We start from the raw sequence: 18,446 nt of genomic DNA, 5'->3' as shown, positions 1-18,446 counted from the left end.
GCAACTAATCTTCCCCAAGGAAGAACTTCGATTTTACCTGTAAATAAATTTGCAGCAACATCTGCCCCTAACAACAAATGAATCTCTTGAGGGTTCTCCTGGAATAATCTGCAATTTCCATTTTCAAAAACATCACTGACGTAAATTCCTCTTCTTCTAAGTTCCCTAATCCAGTGTATATTTTTGATTTTAGGGACCGAAGAACATATTTTTCTTTCATCCAATACATTTATTTCGCAATTATACCGTTTATCTACGCTACCCAATTTTATTCTATAACGTTTATGTTTTTCCGAAACTTCTATGCCACCGAAAAGTCCGTGGGTTACACTTTGTTCACCTAAGCTTCTTAATTGTAACCTTTCTGCTGCATACCTGCTTATGTATGAGTTTTGACTTCCGGTGTCAATTATCGCTCGAACAAATTGGTTATTCCCTCTTCCATATATGCGAACAATTAAAGTTTGCAAATATACTTCTGAACATCCTGCTTGATTTGAAAGTACTTTATTTTCTATCTGTTCGTCTTTTTTAATTTCCGAAACCTCGACAGAAGGATTTTGTTTATTACACATAATAGTTGCATGTTGTTTTTTACAAATAGAACAAGTTATTTTTGTTTTCCGAAGTTTTGTTTTCCAGTTTTGAGCCAAATGGTGTAATTTTAGGCATTTATAGCAAGCACATTTTCTTTTAAAAATGTCCCTTTTTTCTTGTAATGATAAGCCAGAAACGAAACTACAGTCATAAATCTTGTGGAATTGATTACAGAAGACGCAGTTCATATTTTCCTCTCTGCATTCGGATTTTGTAAACAAATCTGTAGCGGTCGGAATCTTTGGTTTATTATGTCTATTTGAGAGACCATATGCGCTTTTCGTTGCAGGGGGGGAAGAAGACTGTCGCCGATCGGATACTTTTTGCTGTTGCGAAACCGTTGACCTCGTGCGTTCACGGGATGAAAGTTCTGCGTGTAAAAATGACATTAAATCTTTTATGTTATAATCGGTGCCAACATTTTGTGTTCTATGAAATTCAAGCGTTAATTCTGAAGGCAATAACTTCAAAATCATCGGACACAGCAAAGCGCTGTAAAATTCCGATACAACATCTAACGCTTCGAGACATTTAATCTGCGTTTGTACTTTATCATACAAGTTACAAAATGTTTTTATGTCATTCGCATTTTTTAATGATTCAATATTCAGCAAATTATTCATGTGCGCATTAATAGAATGTCTCTCCTTCCAAAACGGTCGTGTAAAATTTGAATTGCTGAATCATAATGTTTTGGCGATAACGGAAATCCTTGAACGCAGCTAGCAGCTGTTCCTCCTAAATATGCTTTCAGGTAATTAAATTTGTCTACTTTGTTCAATGATTCGTTATTATGTATTGAGGACTCAAAACTATTCCAAAAAGTAAGCCATTGACTACTGTTCCCATAAAATACGGGAATCGAAAGTTTTGGTAATTTAACATTAGGTGTGTCTTTTATATTTTGCTGAGTGTTCGGTGCATTTGAGTCATGATTAAGTTCCTTAATCCGTTTCTTAAGCCTGAATTTCCATAACGTTATCTTCTCGCGATATTGTTCTGTAATTTCGAATTCATTTTCGAATTCATCTACACTCAGAATTGGTTCAACTTCCACATCGGCATTAGATAGCGTTTCGGTTTTAGCATTAAGCTGTTCTAACAATTCTTCGAGCTCATTAATACTACCTTCAGATTTATTTAATTCACTTTCGATTTTCTTAAATAGTTTTGTAACGGCAGTTCTTAAGATACTTCTTTTCTTTTTTAATTTATCTACTTCAGCCATTATCTTTCTTAGATTCAAACACTTACACAAAAAATATACGTCTCATGAAAAACAAATATTTAACACTTACTTAGAAAACAAAATTATTCTTTTGCTGAATACTTCAAGAACAAGTATTAAAATCTTCAATTTTAATATTCAGCTTTTGAATTCACTTTATTAGAACTTTTCAAAAAACCTGGCATCCCTGTTCGGGTGCCATAAAAATGTTGCATCAGGTTCTTCTATTTACAATAAAATTAATGTAAAATTCCTTACCTGCTACATCTTCAGTGTTCTCGACGCCAGGCTTCTAATAATCACGTTTTCCAGTAAGAGTTTCTATTACAATTAGCAGGCCATCTTGTCTTTTAATTATTTATTCAAAGAAAACGCTAATATACAGTATTTACAAGGTAGGTGATAATTATTTTAAGACAGTACATTTTTAATTCTGAGTCTTTACGCTCCTCAGAGCGGTTCCAATCTCGACTGCTTCTCGGAACTTAATTACAGCAAAAGTAAAGGAAGAGATGCCCGCCACCTAGTGGCAAGAATGTGACAAAGACATTAGACATAAACATAGACGAATTGCATTTGCTAGCACAACCTCGGCGAATTTCTTGGTGTCATCTTGCAGCAATCGGTTCAATTCACATCGGAAGAGTAAAAATGAGTAACCACCATCAACGTTTAAATGATGGAATGAAGTGGCGAATTGTGGGGAGGCTAGAGGCAGGCCAATCGCAAGTCCAGATATGCAGAGAGTTTAATTTAACGCCCAGCGTCGTGTGTAACCTATGGAAACAGTTCCAGGATACTGGATCCATCGAGAGAAAACCTGTACAAGGTCGCCAAGAGCCACGATGGCCAGAAGATCGCTATTTGTCCATTTTAGCGAGGCTTAGCAGAGGGGATACAGCTTCTCAGATGTTTCGGGACCTGTATGCAGCCACAAGAACCCGTGTAATAAGGGTGACTGTTTTCAAAAGACTGAATGAGGGAGGATGGTTTGCCAGGAGACCGGCTGTTTGCGTCCGGCTCACGTCTACGGGCAGGAGAGTCCGATTAGCATAGTGCAGGCATCATAGTGATTGGATTACGGAGCAATGGACGACCGTTTTGTTCACCGACGAGTTCCGTTTTAGCCTTAACAACGATTCTCGCCGTACTTTCATATGAAGAGAACCAGGGCTCCGCTACCTACCCTCCAATGTCCACGAAATCAACAATTATGGCGGTGGCGGTGAAATGGTCTGGGCAGGCATAATGCTGGATGGCCACACACCTCTCCACGTCTTTGACAGAGGCTTTCTGACGGGTGTGAGGTATAGAAATGATGTCTTGGAGCTTTATGTTCACCTTTTCCGGGGTGGAGTGGGCCCCGAGTTCATCTTACAGGACGAAAACGCAAGGCCACATAGATCTCTTCTGGTCGACGAATTTTTCGAGAGTGAGGATATTCGCCGGATGGATTGGTCAGCCAGGTCTCCAAACCTCAACCCTATAGAGCATGTCTGCAACGCTCTGGGAAGGGCAATTGCAACTCGCAATCCCTCTCCGAGAACCATCCAGGAACTGAAAACAGCTTTGCTGAATGAGTGGGAACAATTGCCAAAGGCACACTGATAACTGCCTAATTTCCAGTATGACATAATGCTGCGAGGCCTGTATGGCTGTAAGAGGGGACCATACCCCCTGTTAACCCACTTCTTTTGTGTCTTCTGCAACCGCTGTTTCAGACCTTCAGACTCCCATGAGTGTTACACACGAACATGTGCGTCTATTATAAATATTATAACTTGAATGTTAATTTGTTTGTATTATATCAACCTATGTTCACATCAAATTTTATTAAAATCTGTCCAGTAGTTCTGGAGATCGTAGAACAAATATGAAAATTCTCTTATTTTCTTTACAGAGTGTAGTTTGAATATTTAGCCTCCTGCCATGTAATATATTAATTAATAATACTATTTACAGGACAAAATAAGTTGCTAGGTGCTTTTTGAAAAGTATAATGCTTTTTTAAAATAATTTTAATAATTCTAAGTATAAAATATGGTTTAAATGCGTATTATAGCATAATGAAAATCACATTACTAAATGTGCTAAATGAATGCTGGGTATTCATCATTTCTCCAACTAATTCAGAAACGTTTTAGCTATAAACTTTATCTGGTATTTCTGTTTTAGTCATATAACTCTAACAGAGTTAAAGCGAATTATTCCTATATCTCCGAAAATGACCGAGACTTGAAAAGGCAAACTAATATTTTCTATTTAAACATAATTTAGAATATAAGGCACAAATAATCACAACTCATAGTGGTGAAAATAAACTGAACAGTCTATTTTAAATCAAACGTTGAACAGTAGTCAAGGATTATCCAATCTAAAACTATACCGGAAGCTGGCTCAATAAATCTACCGGTGCGTCAAAATCAAAATCTAGGCAGCGAGAGACCGCACAGTTGAATCATTTCACCTATTAGAACTGGTAGGAAACTAACTATGCAGCCCGCACGCGATACCAGAAACAATCTCCGAGTCAAATCCAGAAACCTCAGTTTAAATACTCACAGCTAAATGCATTCTGGTCAGGAACAGGGAAAGGAGACGTTATACTAAAGACAGAAATTACAGTAAATGGTCAATTAGTATAAGATTCCCTACAACTTAAATGCTTGACTAGCAGCTTCGTTGCCAGCCTTCCTCTGGCTTTTAAATGTACCGGAAAAATGGCTGAAGGGAACACCAAACGTTAAATTTAAAAATTGCGTAGAATTTTACTCTACAGAAAAACTTCATAAAAAAAGTTATTACGTATAACAAAATTACAATGAAATAAGCAATATCCCTTAATACAAATATTAATTATCCTAATAAATAAATTAACCAACTTCCCTTTGCAAAATCTTAACAACTCAAATGGTATAAAGGAGGTTAAGGACTTTGTTTCCTAAAAAATCACTCAAAACGTTTCAATATTTTAAAAACAGTGAAATGAGCAATAAATAACTTAAAAGAATAAAAAAAAAATTCTGAAAAGAAAAGTATAATTAATGATATTTTATCTTATATTTTCAAGACAAAAAATTTACAATGAAATAAGCTATATCCCTTAATACAAATATTAATTATCCTAATAAAAAAATTGACCAACTTTCCGTCGAAGAAAACAAATCATGCAAAACTTTTCAATATCTTACAAACAGTGAAATAAGCAAAAAATAACATGAAAGAAACTGAAAAAACAAAAAATTCCGCGCACAATTTTACTCTGCAGAACAACTTTATAAAAAACATCAATAAAAATTTATTATATATATAAAAAATGACAATCTCTTAAAAACACTGACATATGAAATGCTATGAAAAATTGTTGCCAAACCCATATTTCTAAAAGAATGAAACTATTTAAAATGATGCGATTTCATCAAAAATTTATGAACAACAATAAGAAAGGAAAATTGTTGACAAAATCACATTTTTAAAGATGTGAGATGCGAGAAGTGTAATCGGAAGCATCATTTAAAAATTTTTTTAAAAATACAAAATATTATCATTTTTCCAAAATTCTTTTTGTAAAAGCAGTCGCAAGGTTGAAAGTTTAACGTGTCCAAAAATCAAAGAAAAATAAACTGTACATTTTTAAATATAAACCTTTTTACAAAAAATCCCGTTGAAAAGGTGTTAAGCTCACTTTGTTAAATAAATTCGTATTTAATCGATTTATTGAAACACGAAATTTCTTTTAAGTTCGTAAAATTGCTAAGTGCCTACGTTTCATGACGATGTGAAAATGGAGTGCGTAGAGTAAAATCTCGCTTTCCTGTAGCCCAGTATGTCTCAAAATAATGCGATTTCGTCACAAAACATGAAATAAAAACAATTCTAATTCGAATTTCTAAAAAATCGCTTCGAGGTGCACTGGCTCCTGTCTAGATGCACCTGTGTACCAAATTTCGTAGCCGTGGGTCTATTAGCTTACGCGCAGCGCGAACGAAAGACACACACACACACACACACACCATGAGACAGACTCTTTCTTTTATTACATGTAGAGATTATGGAAATTTGATTTTATATATTTCAGGCGGAGGTATTACTTAAAACGTAAGTAAACGTTTTGGAGTGATTATGAATGCAATGAATATTGAAAAAGATTACTCCGAACGATAAGAAATTTCATTAAAATAAATATGTTTATTATAAAAAAAATCTATTTATTTAAAACGCTTGTTACAGTTCATTAGATATTACAATACTCTTTTATATAGCTTTTAATTCTTTAAAAGGAAGAGAGAGGTTTAATGTGTAAATATTTGAAGTATTTCAGTAATTGTCTTTGTATAAATAGCCGTAAAAGTTTATTATAGTGCAAACAGCGGCAGGATTTTTACTTTATATTTATCCTTTTATTTTAATAATGTAAATAAATATAAATAGTCTAATTGTCAGTTCATAGGGATATTAATTTGACTCTTCCTGGAAGATCAACAATATCTAGTTTTTAGTAATTCTAAACCCGCTTCTGGTTATCAATTTGGCTGGTAAGATATCATGACATTCCTTGAAAAACGAACTGAAAGAATTAAAAGCTATTTATGGTGATTTTAGCTATTTTATAATTTGCAAAAATACTTAATTAATATACATTCCTTTAAAAACATGAAAGGAAATTTTTAAAAGAAATTTATACATAAAATGCACAATGCGTGTAATTAGTTTTTTTAATTGTCAAAGAATTTCGAACTGTAAACGAGGATATTCTTCGGGAAGAATAATTTCCATTTAGGGCATTTTCTTATCTTTGTATAAACTGATAATGAATTCGTAGAATTAATTATTGCATTTAGCTTCAAGGAAAAGTAGTAATTAATTCATTTGCGGTCCAGTTAGTTCTTTATCCTTTCGGGAAAATCGATTTTAATTATTAGATATGAAAGAAGACTAAATTTTGGTATTTTAAGTATAAAATTTCTTTGAGCCATAACTAATAAAATTTTCGAATAAAACATTAAAAAAAATCTGAAACCTCTCAGATTTTATAAAACGCCGAAAGGGGCATTTTTTTTCATTTACATAAACATACACTTTTCAAGAGCATTTGGTCTAACGTTTCTTTGGGCTAAAAATATTCAAAAAGAGCCTGTCTTTAGAATTTCCGATAGACAGTCTCGCGCGATAGAGATAAATATGTTTTTTTTATTCATACATTATTGCCATTACTTGCTTTGAAATCGTTGAGTATTTGAATCGTTGAGAAATAGTATTTGAATAGAGCATGTGGCAACAATTAGATAATTCTTAAGATGATATAATTTTTGTGCATTCTGAATCATAAAATGAAAGAAATGTAACTCTGTTAAGTGAACATAGCGCCACAGTGTCGCTATGGTAAACAAATATAGCGAATTTTAAAGAGTGCATTTATTCTGTTGTGGTTTATGCGCTATTGACGAAGTAGATTTAATCCAATCCAATATAACTTAAATGAAATGCAAGAAAAAATGCTTGTAATTTAACATTCGGTACAAGAACGTCATGTGGTGATCAGGTTTTTTTTTATATTTGGGATGTAAATTGATGAAAGTATTTGACAATTACCCGTAAAAATTGTTATTGCTTAGAGTTGTATTTTTTGTTTGCTCTTCCGGCATGTTTATCCACAAAGTTTATCAGAGATTTTAGCACACAAAAACACTAACTTAGTATTTGAAAACAATACAAAATATCAAAATCTTGAATGTAATTAATCTCAGCTTTGTAAGTGTGAATGGCAACGATTTGTAAAACAATTTAAATTGGAATCGTAGGTTTGAGAACTTTTATTTCAGAAGCAGGTAAGATTCAGAAACAGGTTACTATCTCTTTCGACCCCATTTAAGTACGCTCGAACTAAAATTTGCATTTTGGTGGGAGATTGGAAAAGGAGAAATGACAATACAGGTACTAAACATAAAATAACTGGTTAATATAAAAAATAAATACCTTAGCACTGCACGGAGGCCTACCTGCATAACAGAAAAAGAGTCTTTTTTGATGGTCTTTTTAAGTGGAAATTTTCATCTGTTGTGTATTTTCGCTACATTTGTAAAAATGGGTATAAATATCCACCCAGCGAAGCTATTTACCAGTGACGAATTACCAAAGTTCAGAGGTCTTTCCAGTCGACCATTGGTTAATGAAAAGCAATATCTCTTGGCAATCTCCATCTCGTTTAAAGCGTATGTAATAAAAGTGTTTTCATGTGTATCTGCTGGTGCATAAAGTGCAACGTATTCTTTTTTGGAATAATTTCAACAAAAGCGATTAGCACGAAAATAAAGCAAGAAATAAAATTCAATATAATCGCTTAAATACTTTTGAACCAAATTGATCCCAAATAAGTTGTCTATGAAGTTGATAACGCTTAGCTTCTCCTTTCGTAAGACAAAAATTTAATTCTGCATTCGAGAATATATTTAATCTTCCTGTTTAATCATTATCATATCAACGACCCCTTTCGATGGAAATAATGGCATTTAATTACTAGCAATAATTCAATTTTCCTACAAACACTCTTCTCACTTTGTAAAAACGTTCGTAGTTCTATTAGAAAATTTGATGAAAGCGGAAATCAGCTACTTTTGCAATAATTCAATTGTTCTTAATACTTGACCATCACCAAACTATTTATGGATAGAAGACAGCAAAATGTTATTTAATCAAAGGAAGTGTCTGCTCACAAACCTAACTGGAACCGGCAGCTGTTTATTGGTAAGAGGAAAGCCTGTCAGCTGAATGACCAAAATTAGAATGCCTATCAGTTTTGACGCAAACACTAGGGTTGCTTGCTTTAAGGTCAATGCAAGTTGTATCTTCAGCATATGTTTTATTTCATTAATTCTTTAGATATCTTCATATTTCTAGACTTCTTTGAATTTCTCTTGTATTTCTGTGTTTCCCAAAATAATCATTTTTAATATTGTTGCGTGCGTACGGATTCGTTACTAAATGAATGCACAAGTCCGATGAAAAATGAACAAAAATTTATTATTATCACAACAAAAATGCTTAAATTTTCTCAAATTATCACGCAGTATTACAATATCTCACAGTAGTTTTCTTTTAACTACTCAAATGTCCAATAGAACGTAATTCAAAACAGCTAAAGAACGCTAATCCGCGAATTCGCTACAATCAACAACAGTAGTTTTCTAAACAACAACAAACTAAGCAACTACTACAAACTGAGATGTTTTCCTCCTTTTATAAGATTTTAAAATCACGCGCTAGAATTTTCCAGCACTTTCTCGAAATCAAAAAGAGATATTTATTTATTTAATGCACGCGCTCTTGTATTTTCAATTTTCCGGCTTAGCTTTCTTTTAATATTCGTCACGCGCTGCACTGCGCGAGAAATAAAACCATTTAATTTATAATTGAACTAACATTTGCTTTTTAAATACCAAATTCGTAACACTGCCCCCTTCCCAAGGACTGCACGTCCCGGGCAGTACAATCCCTGGATAGGAAGCTAAACTTACAACTGTGGCATAAATGCAACTGAGGCATAAACATTACATTACAATATCAAACAACATGAACAATAAATGCAATAACTAACTTGAACAAATCAAATGCTATCAAATACTAAATATAAAACAAATACTAAATACAAATCAAATACTAAATACAAATCAAATCAAATACACATTTAAAAACAAAAAGGACCATGGTCTTATACTATTTACAATTATTTACATTATGTACTATGGCCATAGTAATGAGCTAACCTGTCGTAATGAACGACTTTAGGTTTAGAGTTCGAAGACTTACGAATCCGAACCACGACGTCATTCAGCCTGTTTAGGACTGTGTACGGCCCATCCCAAGGTGACTGTAATTTCGGACAAAGTCCTTTCCGTCGAGTCGGATTCCACAACCACACCTTGTCTCCTTCGTGGAATTGATGTTCAGTAGCTCTTGTGTCGTATCGGGTCTTCATCTTCTCCGTCGCCAAGTTGACTCGCTCTCGTGCAAAATTTTGCATCACTTCAAACCGGGCCTGGAGATCTTGAATATATTCCTCAGACGATGAAGGAGCATCCGGAGGGCGGCCAAACAATAGATCACAAGGCAGACGAAGGTCACGACCGAAGAGCATCTGTGATGGAGAATAGCCGGTAGTCTCGTGGACAGCACTGCGGTAAGCCAGTAAAAAGAGTGGTAATTTCTTGTCCCAGTCCTGTTGGTTTCTGGAAACCACTAATGAGAGGTTATTAAGGATGGTTCGATTGAACCTCTCTACCATGCCGTCCGACTGGGGATGCAATGGCGTCGTTTGAGTTTTGTCAATGCCAAGTAGTTTGCATAGTTCTTTGATTACTGCCGAGGCAAAATTCCTTCCCTGATCGGAATGTAACTGAAGAGGCACTCCGAACCTGGAAATCCAGTGCTGTATCATTACCTCAGCTACTGTGACTGCCTCTTGATCAGGAATAGGATAAGCTTCAGGCCACTTGGTGAAGTAATCAATGACAACGAGTATGTATTTGTTGCCATCAGCAGTTCGTGGCAGAGGTCCCAGGATGTCAAAGGCGATACGTTCAAAAGGCGCACCTACGTTGTAACGTTGCAGTCTGCCTCGGCTGCGTTTCCTCGGTCCTTTCCGACCTGCACAGGCATCGCAAGATCGGCACCACTTTTGCACGTCATTCTTTGCATTATTCCAGTAAAAGCGCTCACGAACTCTCTGTAAGGTCTTCATAATTCCAAAGTGACCTCCTGTAGGGCTGTTATGTAGTTCTTTGAGGACATGAGGAATCCGGGATCTTGGAAGTATCAGTTGCCATCGGAACGTCTTTCCATCATCCGACTCGAATTTCCGGTATAAGACGCCGTTTCGAATGTGAAGTGAATCCCAGAGTGCCCAGTATTGTTTTGTTGTAGGACTACAGATAGAAATGTCCTGCCATGTAGGTTTTCTGTTTGATGACTCTATTAAATCAAGTATGGGTTTAATGTCGCGGTCTTCCAGCTGGTCTTTCCTGACTTCATCATCACTCCACGGGTCTCGATCAGCCGATGTTGATGTTGTAATTTGTCTTGCGACCGGAGTCAGCAGCTCGTATTTCGCTTCCACCCTGGAACAATATCCGCAGCTTCCTTGGCAAGGTCTTCTAGACAGGGCGTCGGCGTTTCCGTGTGATGATCCCTTACGATGACGGATAGTGATGTCATATTCTTGGAGTCTCTGTATCCACCTGGCTATTTGACCCTCAGGATTTTTGAAATTTAAAAGCCAGGCCAATGAGGCATGGTCCGTGCGGAGGAGGAATTTTCTCCCGTATAGATAATGATGGAAATGTTCTACAGCTTTGACTATGGCGAGCAACTCTTTCCTTGTGACACAGTAATTCCTCTCCGGTTTAGACAGGCACTTGCTCCAGTAAGCTACTACACGTTCTTGGCCGTCTATTTCTTGGGACAAAACAGCACCGACACTTTCATTGCTCGCGTCGGTGTCGAGAATAAATGGTCTGTCGAGCTGAGGATACGTCAGGATTGGAGCAGATGTTAAAGCTTCCTTTAAGTTGTTAAATGCATCCTCGCATTCCTTTGTCCACAAGAATCTTTGCTTGCTCTCTGTCAGCTTGTGAAGTGGTCTTGCGATGGAAGAAAAGTTCTTCACGAATCTCCTATAGTAGGTGCAAAGCCCTAGGAAGCTTCTCAGCTGATGGACATTTTCGGGACGCGTTCAGGATTTAACCGCTGATACCTTTTCAGGATCCGTGCGCACACCTTCTGCAGAGATGACATGTCCCAGGTAAGTCACTTCCTTTCGAAACAATTTGCATTTAGCGGGAGTCAGCTTCAGATTGGCCTCTTTCAGTTTCTGAAGCACCTTTCTTAGATTTTCTAGATGCTCTTCAAAACTCTTTCCGATGATGATGATATCGTCCAGGTATATCAGACAGGCTTCGTAGGAAAGGCCTTTCAAAACAGTCTCCATAAGACGTTCGAATGTTGCCGGCGCATTACACAGTCCAAACGGCATCACTTTGAACTGCCAAAGTCCTTGTCCCGTAGTAAATGCCGTCTTTTCTCGGTCATCAGGATGGATTTCTACCTGCCAATACCCACTCTTTAAATCAAGTGTTGAGAACCACTTGCTTCCAGAAAGAGTGTCTAGAATGTCATCAATTCTAGGAAGAGGGTAACTGTCTTTCTTCGTAACCTCATTCAACCGGCGATAGTCAACGCAAAATCTTGTTGAGCCGTCTTTCTTTCTGACGAGAACGATGGGAGATGCCCATGGACTCGCTGAAGGCTCGATGACATCGCCTTCTTCCATATCTTTTAACAGTGTTCACACCTCTTCCTGTTTAGCAAACGGTAGACGTCTTGGATGTTGCTTGATCGGGGGATGATCGCCAGTATCTATTCTATGTTGTGTCAAACTAGTTCGACCCACGTTAGAAGACGAGAGGGAGAAAACAACTTGAAGATCTTTAATGACGCGATCGGCAGCATTTTTCTCTTTATCGTTTAATTGTGCATTCTGCAATAACTCCGATGTAATGCTCTCTGAGGACACGGATTCTGGGATGTTACTCTCTCTTTCAACGCTGGTTACTGGAGTACATGTTGCAACCACTTCACCTTTCTTAATAACTCTCGACTTTTCAGTTACATTGGCGACTCTCACCGGGATAACCGTTCTGGATAGGTCGACGAGTGTTGAGGCTACTAGTACTCCTTTTGGGATATTACAGTTATTGGGATATTCTATGATGCCGTAGCGGAAATTTCTATTTTCGGCTATGGATCAAGGAAGTAAAATTTCTGTTCTTGCCGGTATTGTGATATAGTCTTGTGCTATGATTTTATGGACAGATTTAACTTCTTCATCATTAACGAGAAATAACGCTATGTCCTCAGATGTAGAATGCAATTCGTTATTTTTAAAATCCAAGGAAAAATTGTATTTCCTTAGAAAGTCCAATCCGAGTATGCAAGAATCAGTGATCTCTGCTACATATGCCGTGTGATGGTAAGCGGCACTTCCAAACGTGATGTTAACATTTACTTTTCCGTCGATGTCGATCTTCTCACCGGACACAGTCTGGAGGGTAACGCAGGGCGGCGTCCAGATAAGTTTGTTTCCTAGTTGTTGAGCCAAATCTTTTTGGATGATAGTGACGTTGGCTCCTGTATCTATAGTCATATTGCACGGAACTCCATTAATATGTCCTATTATGAAAAGTCCATTACTGCCGCCTCTCATTGCAGAAATCTGAAGCGCTTTAAACGGGGGCTTTTCATTATCTGGCAACCTCCGCCCCGCGAGATGGCCACTAATTAGTTTCCCTGCTGCTTGATCCCTGCAGCCCTGGGGTGTTTTGCAGTTTCTTCGTATGTGTCCTTCAGCACCGCAGTTCCAGCACTTAACGGTCGGTTTCTTCTCACCAATATTCCGTCTCAAGGCGTTCAGTTGTCTAGTTAAATCGTCAAGTCGAGCGGTGACTTGATCCCCTGGCTCCTGGACTTGAGCAGCTCTGACTGGGTGGCGGTCTCGACGAGTGGCTTGCTGGGCTGCCTCAAATTTCATGGCGTACACTAGAGCACTTTTTAAATCTTTTACATCCGCCATTCGTAGAGCTTTCTGTATTTCAGTATCTCGGATGCCGTCGATAAAGTATTGCAAGGACAGGATTTCCCTTGTTTCTGTCGGGCATTCCGAAAAGGCGAGATGGGACAGACTTTCAACATCCGCGGCGAGCTCCTGAAGTGTTTCGGTAGGCTTCTGTTGACGAGATTTTAATTGGAGCCTGCTGTAGTCTTTTAAACACTTCTCCCCAAAGCGCAACTCCAAGGCGCCGGACAGAGCTTCGAAATCTAACCTTTTGTTTTCGGGAAGAGTCTGAAGGATATCCGCTGCGTCGGCTCTTAGAGAAGCGGCGAGATGACAGGCCTTAGCTTGGGAATCCCATCCATTCGCATCCGCCACGATAGAAAATTGTGTCTTATACACCTGCGAGGAGGTCTTCCCATCATATGTGGATAGCTTCAAAGGTGGACGAGCAGGCATTGGTAAGAATTTAAAATCATCACTCCTGCTCCCTGCCGACGCTACGAATTTCTTTAAAGTATCCATTTCTTTGGCAACTTCAGAAACTCTCTCATCAATTTGTTGTTCGATTTGGTGTTGGACGGCACAAACTCTTCCTTCAATTCGTTCCTCCACAGCAGAAACTCTCCCTTCTATATGTTCTTTTACAGAAGAAACTCTTTCTTCTATTTCTTCTTTCACCGAAGAAACTCTTTCTTCAATTAGTCCAACTTTATTTTCAACTGTGTCAATTCTGCCTTCCATAGCTTCAAATTTATTTTCTATTATGCAGGTAATCTCTCTTTTCATTTCTTCTTGACCTGATTCAATCTTTTCTTGACCAGCTTGAACGGCTTTCATTTCGTCCTTAACAGAGTTGACGGCCCCTTCCATCTTTCCTTGGCTAGATTTCATCTCTTCTTTCATTTCTTCTTTAAACGAGGCAAAGGCTGTTATCAATTGCCTTAACTGCTCTTCCATCGCTCTTGTTATTGGCATTCAAACCCCACTCCTGACACCAAAAATTGTTGCGTGCGTACGGATTCGTTACTAAATGAATGCACAAGTCCGATGAAAAATGAACAAAAATTTATTATTATCACAACAAAAATGCTTAAATTTTCTCAAATTATCACGCAGTATTACAATATCTCACAGTAGTTTTCTTTTAACTACTCAAATGTCCAATAGAACGTAATTCAAAACAGCTAAAGAACGCTAATCCGCGAATTCGCTACAATCAACAACAGTAGTTTTCTAAACAACAACAAACTAAGCAACTACTACAAACTGAGATGTTTTCCTCCTTTTATAAGATTTTAAAATCACGCGCTAGAATTTTCCAGCACTTTCTCGAAATCAAAAAGAGATATTTATTTATTTAATGCACGCGCTCTTGTATTTTCAATTTTCCGGCTTAGCTTTCTTTTAATATTCGTCACGCGCTGCACTGCGCGAGAAATAAAACCATTTAATTTATAATTGAACTAACATTTGCTTTTTAAATACCAAATTCGTAACAATATATATTCTGCATAAATGTACATTCTGCATTCCTGATATAGGTTGCATCCCCATATGTTCTTTGATATTCCTAATTTATTCTCAGTTTATCTCACATTAACTACTGTAATTCCTAGTTCCTTGTATTCAGGGTGTGTCCTGATGGCATTTCGTCTTACCTGGTTACTAACCCAACATATGTCTAGTTAAATATGCAGTACTAGAAAGTCCGGCGGTCATACGAAATGACCGCTGTTCTAGATATTATAAATTGTAATTAAAATGATTTGTGCAAAGGTGTTTGCTAATTCAAACTGAATTACCCAGGGCAAGCGGCGGGGACGCCTCTTTGCTTACTGCCCAACGGGGTTTCCCTTTTCTACTAGCCTAATTGTTTAAAGCAGAGTGCAATGAAGGAAACCACTAGCGGTACATTTCTTAATAGCCCACCGCTAGCTTAATAAATAAAGGTGATTTAAATCATAAAATGTTAACTCACATGTCAAAGATCTCTTTGTACACAACATTTCTTGTGTAGATCCTTCCATCATTTTTAAGCTCGCCTTACAGAAGACCATCCATTATTTTTAATTTTACTTCCGTTCTTTCTCGAACTCTTGAACAGGAACTCACGAACTCTTGCGTTCAGTAGTAAACCATTTCAAAAACAGATGATTGCTAATGCAAACAAATGTTCACGTTCCCCCTGACACGCTCCATTTGCGTTCAGCTGAAAATTCAGTTTAAAATACAATGTCGGAATAAAATCGGGCAAAATTGTAAACTCTTTACGCGAAAGGATATTTAGCATAGGAGTTTGGGTAAACCTACCTGATGAGATGTACTACGCACAACTCGTTAGTTGGTTTCGTCTCCTTTAACATCTCAACGTTTGCAAGTTTCTAGGTAATTCATCTGTAAATATAGTTAAATGCATAATAAGCAACAATTGTATGAATTAAAAATATTTAAATGTTCTTAAGTACCATGATAATTTAATTAAAACAATAACTGCATTTATGGTATCAGTGTATATGGACTATTTGAATGCCGTGGCAACTTCACCCCATTGGCTAGTACAGTTACGCAAGCAACCAATAAACTATCGGCGACAAACAAACACTTAAGTCGCATATATATAAGATATTGCCACCTATACCTTTAATAACTATCGCAATTCAAGATTTATTTATTCCAAGAGAATTCTATGGCATCGATGAATTTATCGTTTGAAATTTGCTTCGTTTTCATTTCGTTTGTATAGAGTAAATATGTAAAAGTTATTACTGATACTTTTCTCAACATAATTAAAAATATGCAACTAAAAACAGGGTATACAACTAAAATGTGCAACTAAAACCAGTAGCCATTATGCTCACTAACATTCATTTGAATACTCTACGAGCGTATTTATATTTTTGCGGCAAAAAGTAATCCCATCTTAATAAGAGATAAGACAAACATTTCAGCCAACTTTTGATTATGTACAATGTAGTAAAATTTTTCAGTAAACAAAAATTGAATAATAAATAATTTAATAATTAAGCAAATATTTATTAGTTTATATTTTAATAATTTAATGTATATATATATATATAAAGAAGAATGTATATATATATATATAAAGAAGAATATATATATATATATATATATATATATATAAAGAAGAATGTGTGTGTGTGTTCGGGTTTCACTCAGTCGCTACTATAGCTATCATCACCAAATGTTTTACAATTCTTTTCTGGGTCCCGGAAAAAGTCGACATCCACTTTTTCAATAATAATAATAATAATAATAATAATAATAATAATAATAATAATAATAATAATAATAATAATAATAAATAAAATAAAATCTGAAAGGTTTCAGATTTTAAATTACGTCCAAAGGGGCATTTTTTTTACATTTTGTCTGTTACCTTTATTTATTAAACATCACGCTCACATCACTTAAACCAACTTACCGCGATGTTAACTGCAACGGTGGTTACCGCGATGTTAACTGCAACGGGTATAATTCTGAGTGCTTTGTATCCATTTTCAGGGTTAGAAAAGGTTAAACTTTAAGGTATTTCTCCCGCCTTCCTTGCGTGCCTTCGTGGTGTAGTGGTTCTGCACGCTGGGCCGGTATTCCAGAGGTCCGTGGTTCGATTCCTGGCGAAGGCGTGTGCTAATTCTTCATCTTTCCTGCTTCCAAAATATACGTAATGTCTCTACAAACCTATTTAATTTCGATATATTTTCTAAACGTTCATTAGAGTATTTAGAAATTACACGGTAAAAACGAAATATTCGTTATAATTTATCATGCTTACAGTACACTAGTACAAGGTAGATATTTCTGACTTGTGGTATGAAAAGCCCTTAACACGGAGTGACGCCTGAACTTCTAACAGCGATCCACGGGGGTACAAGCCTCCAGTGGTCAGCCCCGCGCTACAATGAACAAGGTCAGGTTTATATTAACGCAAAACAGGGCGACCAGTCAGTGCTGGTCACCGAAAACTAAAACAACGCTTGACAACGTCAGTCTCCTTGAGTTGACCAACGGAAGCGAACCCCCGAGGACGACCTTTATTTCATCTACCATGTAGCGATCACACAGTCCGAGACAGATTTGACAGTGACATTGCGGTCCCTTCAAGGTCATTCACACTGCGGTTTATCTGAGCTAACGGAGTCACTTCCATGTGCCGACTAGCTCCGCTATACGTGCAGTTCAGATTTTTCAGCTCGCTCCGCCTATGAGGAAAAACTGGTTTTGGAGCTGCGTGGGCTGTGTCAGACGTCTGTGTTAGCTCAGATAAACCCAAGTGTGAACAGCCCTTGCCCCGCTTGAACGGACCACCGAAATGGCAATCGTTCTGGTCACTATGGAGACCGATTACACCGAATGTACCCCAGAAACAGAGTCTAAGTACAGGTCTTAGCTAGATTGCATCAGTTGATCCTAGGGGAAATTATGATGCTTACAATAGAATGATGCCCTAAAGGGCCGTTCAGGCTGGGTTTTATGAGATAACGGAGTCGGTTCCATGTGTAGACTAGCTCTGCTATGCGTGCAGGTCAGATGTTTCAACTTGCTGTGGTATGAGGAAAAACTGGTTTTGGAGAGGGATCGGCTAAGTCAATCATGGAGGTAAGAAAGGGAGGAGGGGCCATTCCGCGCTAGAAGTGAAGCACTGCTTTGAAGCTTGGGTCACCAGACGGGGTGTTCTTTGTTTACATTCAGAAGCTCGCTTGACAAGATTCTGATAGCATTTCGACACACGACAGTTCCATAGAAATCGAAAAAGGGACACTCTTGCATGAAAGAAACATTCATAGTGCGATGGATAATAGCAATTTGTATAGTTTACTGACATTTACGCAAAAATCACATCTTGGTTATTTTTCGATAACTAACAACAGCGATTTTGATTATGAATTTGTTTTATAAAATTCTAAGCTGTTGCACTACAAAAATATAGATTTTAAGAAAATTGCTAAAAGAGATCTGCCAAAATTTATTTTCTAGAAGATTTGAAAAGTTTGAAAC

The sequence above is a fragment of the Stegodyphus dumicola genome, chromosome 12 (assembly GCF_044657685.1).
Source record: "Stegodyphus dumicola isolate Sdum_Otavi_A_Nest chromosome 12, ASM4465768v1".
NCBI classification, from domain to species: Eukaryota; Metazoa; Arthropoda; class Arachnida; order Araneae; family Eresidae; genus Stegodyphus; species Stegodyphus dumicola.
Note: the sequence above shows the minus strand (reverse complement) of the source record.